This window comes from Triticum dicoccoides, chromosome 3B (assembly GCF_002162155.2).
Source record: "Triticum dicoccoides isolate Atlit2015 ecotype Zavitan chromosome 3B, WEW_v2.0, whole genome shotgun sequence".
Lineage (NCBI taxonomy): Eukaryota > Viridiplantae > Streptophyta > Magnoliopsida > Poales > Poaceae > Triticum > Triticum dicoccoides.
The window spans coordinates 329693824-329700535 of record NC_041385.1 but is presented as its reverse complement, the minus strand read 5'-3'; positions in this window follow the sequence as shown (position 1 = coordinate 329700535).

Genomic DNA, 6712 nt, shown 5'->3' with positions numbered 1-6712 from the left:
AAGGCGTTCGGGGTGGCCGCCACAGCGCGCGACCTGGCGCGGAAGGAGTCCACGGAAGCTGAGGACCAGTGCCACATGGTGAAGGCCGATCTGAAGGCTCTCTAGGACCGGCAGGCCGCCCGGGCCAGCCAGCTCCAGGAGCGTGAGGAGAAGCTGAAGGCCCAGGAAGCTGTCGTCGCCAAACAAGACGTCGAGGTGAAGAAGACGACCTTAGAGGAGGCTGGAGAGCACGACCGCCTGACAGAGCTGAAGGAGGAGGCGGAGGCAGCCCAAGCGGCCCTGGCCGAGGCCAAGAAGGTGGCCGCCATGGAGCGTGACACCCTTTCCTCCCTTGAGGCACGCTTCCACAAGGCCTAGAAGGCGCTCTTTGGAGATGATCCCTCGAGAAAGGCGGTGGTGACGACCCCGAGGGAGAGCCCTGCTGCTCTGCTTCCTGAAATTGTGGCTGTGCTCGAAGATGCTGTCGATGGGTTTGCTTCCTTGGTGGAAAGCGAGGCGCGCTCACTTTCTTCCTCGGCTCTGACGTGTGTCTTCAGCCATCTTTATCTCCAGGCTGCCAGCTTCAACCTCTCCTCCTTCCTTACTCTAGTGGACGCCAACTGCCAGGCTGCTGCTGTTGCCGCCGTGAAGAGCTTCGTGGATGCCATGCTGAGCAAGTACCTCGTCGTTGGTCCTCCGACTGAAGCCGGTGGATCGGGCAACGCGCCTGGCAATGAGGCTTTGCTGGCGGGCAGTGGCGATGCCCATGTCTGAAGAGGGGGCCCGACGATTCTGCTTTTCCCTGTTTCCCTGTATCATGCAACATGCCTCGGGGAGGCGTTTAAAACTATTTGCTTGGAACAATATGTCTTGTAATAACTAGATTATGCTCCTTCAGCTTTTCCGTTTGTTTGTTGTTCTGCGTCGGCAGAGCCCGGCCCAGCGCGCACCTTAGCCGTTGTTGGTTCGTCCGGATCACCAGGACGAGCCCAAGAGGTGAGGGGCTACGTGACCAGTTAGGCTCCTGAGTCGCTATGCTCAGGAGTCCTCCTTGATGTGCGAACATCTTAGGAAAAGATGCAGGGGTAAGCCTTGGTGTTCTGTGTCGGAAAGGCCCGTCCCCGCGCATGCCTCAGCCGTCGTTGAGTCTTCTGGATCACCAAGACGAGCCCAAGAGGTGAGGGGCTACGTGACCAGTTAGGCTCCTGAGACGCGATGCTCAGGAGTCCCCCTTGACGTGCGAACGGCTTGAAAAAGGAGGGTGACAGCCAGGTCTTGGCGTTCTACGTCGGCAGGGCCTGGCCCCGCGCATGCCTCAGCCGTTGTTGAGTCGTTCGGATACCAGGACGAGCCCAAGAGGTTAGGGGCTACGTGGCCAGTTAGGCTCCTGAGACGCGATGCTCAAGAGTTCCCCTTGACGTATGAACAGACCATCCTACCATTTCCTCACCGAGCTCTCGCTTGGGAGGGGTGCATGAAGACCAGGCCCATGAGGCCTGGTGAGGTGGGGTACACCAGGCGTGACTTGTGCGTAACCCCGTGCCCAGCCCCCTCGCACGAGAGCAGCGCGGTGAGGCTAGTCACGGAGCCCGGAGGCTCCCTGAGGTTAACGCAACCGTGAGGCCACCCCCAGTTGTTTATCACCAGCGTGGAGCATAGCGCTTCCGCTCTTGCATGGGCATAGCCGCTCCTTGGCAGTGTCGATGGACAGCGCGGAGCATGGTGCTTCCACTGGTGCATGGGAGGGGGCTCCCTCTGAGGAGAGCCCCCGGGGCGTGTACAGCCCCGCCCTGACATGTGGCTTGCACGGCAGGGCTGGAGGAGGTGTATATGGGCACCCGTGAGCCAGCACGGGACTCACGAGGCCCTACGTCAAGGCGGGTTGCGCCTGGTCTTGATTAGAGATGCTTGAATTTGGTCCTGTGAGATGGTTAGGCAGCCTGCACCGAATGAGTTTCCTGAGGCTATTGCATGAGAAGGCCAGACATCAATGACCCCAGGAGGTGATGTGAACGGGACCGGCCCACCAGACAGAGCTCAGCCATTGGATTTATCGACGCTGCAGGGACAGACCCGAGCATAGACGCCGTGCCCAGTCTTCTCATGCAAAGATCCTAGAGAAAAACAACCGGCGCGCAGTTCACATGGCCACGGGGGCACCCGGTCGCGCGCCCTTACTCATCCACCCGCGATTAGCTCATGCGAGAACAAGGCACCAAGATCCACGGGAGGTGACGTACACGGGACTAGCCCGTGAGCCAGAGCTCAGCTACTTGGGTTTAGCGACGCTACAGAGACGGACCCGAGTACAGGCGTCGTGCCAGTCCTTAATCATGAGGCGGTCGTGGGAGGGCTTGCAAGGGCGCGAGAGGTTCTTAGTGACGAAGCACCGGTTAGGCAATCAATGATTCAAATGTAGCTTGCGAAGGATCGTAAATGGCTCTGATAGATGCGGAAAGGATACATGCCATAGGGACGGACCCACTCGGCCTGCGGATTATGCAGCCTGAGGGGCGCCCCCAAACTGAACGAACTAGAGAAATGTCACCTGGTACTATTGCTGAAGAGTTGTTGAAGTAGCCAAAAAACGCGTGCCACTGAAGCCGTTCCTCATGAGCCGCTTCGGTGCCGGGCCTCGGGAGGCTCGGAGGGACCGAGAGGCTCCTAGAGGTGCTCCTCCATCTCCTCCAGGACTGCCTGGTGCCTGGCCTCGCATGCCGTCTCAACGTCCCTCATGCAGCACTGGAACGCCTCAGCCGCGCCCGCCAGGCCGAAAGGCATGCAGACGTAGCTGTGAGGCGGACCCTCGCATCGGCCGACACGAGATGGCCACATGAGCTGCTGAGACGCGACCCTGCTGAGCCTGAGAATGTCGTTGCAGACGCGAAACTCCTTACCCTCGCCAGGGCAGTGAGGTGCGCCACATGGCAGGTGGCGATCGCCTTGCAGAACCCTTCCTTCCTGAATCTCCTTGATTGCCTTGCTGTTGAACTCCTGAACACCTGGTGCCTCATGCCTGCTGCCTTCTCCTGGGAAGTGTGCTCTGAAGAGCGCCTCCACATGGTGCTCGAGCGCCTCCCTCGCGACATTGGCTAGGTCTGAGCCAACCTGAGAGGAGCGCCAGGCGCACCTTCCTAAGCGATGGGTGAAGGTGCTGCGTCCGGAGACGCGAGGCACAGCGCTCCGTCCTCGAGTGAAGCTTCCTCACGAGACCCCTGTCCCAGCTGCAGCTTCTTTGTCTTGGGTGCGACCTCAGGAGGGAGGACACCGCCCTCATCTTCAGGGTTCTCAACTGCTGCAGCCTGGAAGGCGCGCTCGAGGGAGCACACTGCATCCTTCTCTTGACAGGCGATTGTGATGATGCCGCTGCTTCCTGGCATCTTGAGGACGTTGTAGCCGTGGTGTGTGGCCGCCATGAACTTGGCCAGTGCTGGGTATCCTAGGGTTTAGGGAGCGCTGCATTCACCTCGCGTGCAAACTGCTTGAAGACGCAGTGAGAAGCCGGGGCCTGTGAGCCGCCCAAGATGCAGGCAATAGCCCGAGGCTCCTGGAAGCCCCCAGCCCCCTCGTCCCGGTGGTGATCTTCGTTCCTTCTTGGCGGTGGAGGCAGAGGAGGCAAAGCTGCATTGCCCTGAGGGCGGTCGTCACGAGGTTGCTACCTCCAGTTGCCCTCGCGAGGCTGGTCCTGCCAGCGGTCCTCACGAGGCTGGTCGCGCCACTCCTGACGACGGTCGCGTCCATCCCAACGTCCTCCACCTCGGCCACCTCCGCGACCGTAGCCTCGATCATTGCGCTCGGGGCGTCGACTGAGGTGCCCGTCGCGGAGAGCCCTGAGCACCTGGCAGTCACTGGTGTTGTGGCTGTAGACATTGTGGAAGGCGCAGAACGGGCGCTTGCCCTTGGATGACTCGGGGTGGTCGCAGCCGCGCTTGGTCTCTGGCTCGGCCACAAGCACGGCTGGCCCCTTGCGCTTCGTGTCCTTGGTCTTGGTCTTCTTGTCTTCTGGATCAACATCGGGGAGCTCGAGGAGCGAGAGGCGTCCCTCCTTAGCCCTTGCACACTTGTTCGCCATGTTGAACATCCCTAGAGCGGTGCAGAGATCCTCGTGGATGGCGAGCTCTTCCTTCATCTTGACATCGCGGACGCCATTGATGAACGCGAAGATGATGGCCTCATCAGACACCTTGGGAATCTTGAGGCGAACGTTGTTGAAGCACAGGATATACTTATGCATGGTCTCTCTAGGTTGCTGCTTGACACGGCGCAGGTCGCCCGCGGCTGGCGGACGGTCGCGAGTGCCCTGGAAGTTGGCGATGAAGCGGATGCGCATCTCCTCCAAGGAAGAAACCGACCCCTCAGTCAGGTTCAGGAGCCAAGAACGCGCTCCATACTTGAGGGCCATCGGGAACCAGTTTGCCATGATCTTCTCATTGCCGCTGACCGCCTCGATGCTCAGCTTGTAGAGCTGCAGGAACTCGGCGGGGTCTGCGGTGCCATCGTAGCATGGAGGCAGGTCGGGCTTGAACTTGCTTGGCCAGACGATGTTGCGGAGCTCCAGAGTGAACGCGTGTCATCCTGGCGTGGCCACCGGAGGTCGTCGAGGGGGTGGAACGTGGTCCTGGTGCACGCGCACCGCTACCTCCTATGGCGGCATGCGGGCCTGGTGCTGGGGTGCCGGAAGCACGCGCGCTTCTTCTTGGGGATGCTGCACCACCTGGCAGCTCACGTCATCCCGAGCCGGCGCCGGGCTCTGCGGGCCGTGCCGTGGAGCCATACTCCTTGGCTCGATGATGGCGCCCCGGGGCGGAGGTGGTGGAGGAGCCCAGTACGCGATGTCGCCCGCTGTAGGTGGTTGCTGAGGCAGCGAGCGAGCCGTCCCATCGGAGCCCCCGTGCGCGACGCTGATGAGCTCGGCGATCCGCTCGAGCCACTCCTCGTAGAGATCACCCACCGGACAGTAGCGAAGAAGCTCCCGCGCAGTGAGCAGAGCGGCTTGCGCGTCCACCTGGCTGCAGCGCGCGTGGGATGACGAAGCTGCTAGGGTCAGTGACGGAGCAGCGATACGGCCGTCACGGCGCACCGACGGGTGTTGCGATGAAGCTTGCTGCTCGTGGCCGATAGGGCCCGTGGCGGCGTTGGCCCCCGGAGAAGGAGCGCGGCGGGCACAACCATCACCCGCCAGAGCCGTCTGAGCGACGCGAGCGGCGACTGTAGCCCGACGCCCGGCGCGAGCCCGGCGCGCATCGGCCATGGAGGTGTTGGAGGGTGGCGGATCGAACGACGGAAGAGAAGATCCTACGCACCCCTACCTGGCGCGCAAAATGTCGGATTTAGGGATCCGGCAACCCTTGAGAGGTTCGAAGTCTGGGGTGCGTGCGGAGATCTCAACCTGCCCAGCTTGCCTACTCGTGATCCTCCTAAGCCTAGCGCGTCGAGCTCAAAGAGACACAAAGACACAGAGATTTATACTGGTTCGGGCCACCGTTGTGGTGTAATACCCTAATCCAGTGTGGTGTGGTGGATTGCCTCGAGGGGCTATGGATGAACTAGTACAGTGGATGAACCAGCCTTAGGAGGTGAGGTGTTCTTGAGCTGGTGTGGTGCTCTCCTAGCTCTACTTGTTCTGATTTTCGGTCCGTCCCCTTTCCTATGCTGGTGGCTAGTCCTATTTATAGTGGCCTTGGTCCTCTCCCAAATATAAGCGGGAAGGGATTCCACAACGACGGGATTTGAAAGGGGACAACTAGTACAGTCTATCCTGACAAAAGTGGTCTTCGCCTGTGAAAAGCCTCTAGTCGTGACGCTGCGGTGGGCTCAGTGATAACCTCCATCCTGCTGTCCTGGCGGTCTTGGTCTTGTTGCACCAAAATAGAAACCTTTGGCTGATTCCTTGGGACTCCGTGCCTGTGGCTTGCCTCCCTTGCACCAAAGAGGAAACCTGCCCTCTACGCCCGCCTGGCGCTCGCTAGGCCTTGGTCGTCATGGCTCACGTCAACTGAGCCTCGTGAGGTAGCTTGCATAGAACTCTCCTCCCTTTAGGAGCCCTCCTAAGGTGGCCAACTCCTTCGGGGTCTTGTCATCGTCTGCCTCGTGAGGCTTGGCCCCTCGCGAGGGTCTTGTGGTGTTGGTGCTAAAGCTGGGCCATACCAGGCCGTCGATGAAGCCACGTGGTGGGCCGCAGGCAGGCAGGACTGGATACCCCCAAATCCAGGATGCCGACAATGTCATTTGATTAGTTTAGACATGCTTTGTGTGAATGCCACATGTTTAGTGTCTAATTACCATATATGTGAATTATGCATTGCCATCCTGTTGCAAGACATTATATATGTGAATTATGCAATGCTATCTTGTTGCAAAGGCATTATATATGTGAATTATGCAATGCCATGCTGTTTAGCCAATCATCATGTATGTGAATTATATCATGCTAACATTTTTTGTAATACGTGTTCCATTTGTCGACAACGTTTGTATATTCAACTACTCTTCCTGTGCATCAGCCATTTGAAGCGGTGATGGAAGTATCTGGAGTGAAAACAAGGTATTCAGAGAAGACAATGCTACCTGCTGAAGCGGACATCTTGCTGGTTACAGAGAGCCCCTTAGAGGAGGATTCACAGACTGATGACCAGTCCTATTTCCCCCTGAGGTCTATGCTCAAACTTGGCAGGGTTATATTACCCATGTCATACATGTTGTCTTGCATTGCTTAGTTTTTACAGCATATATG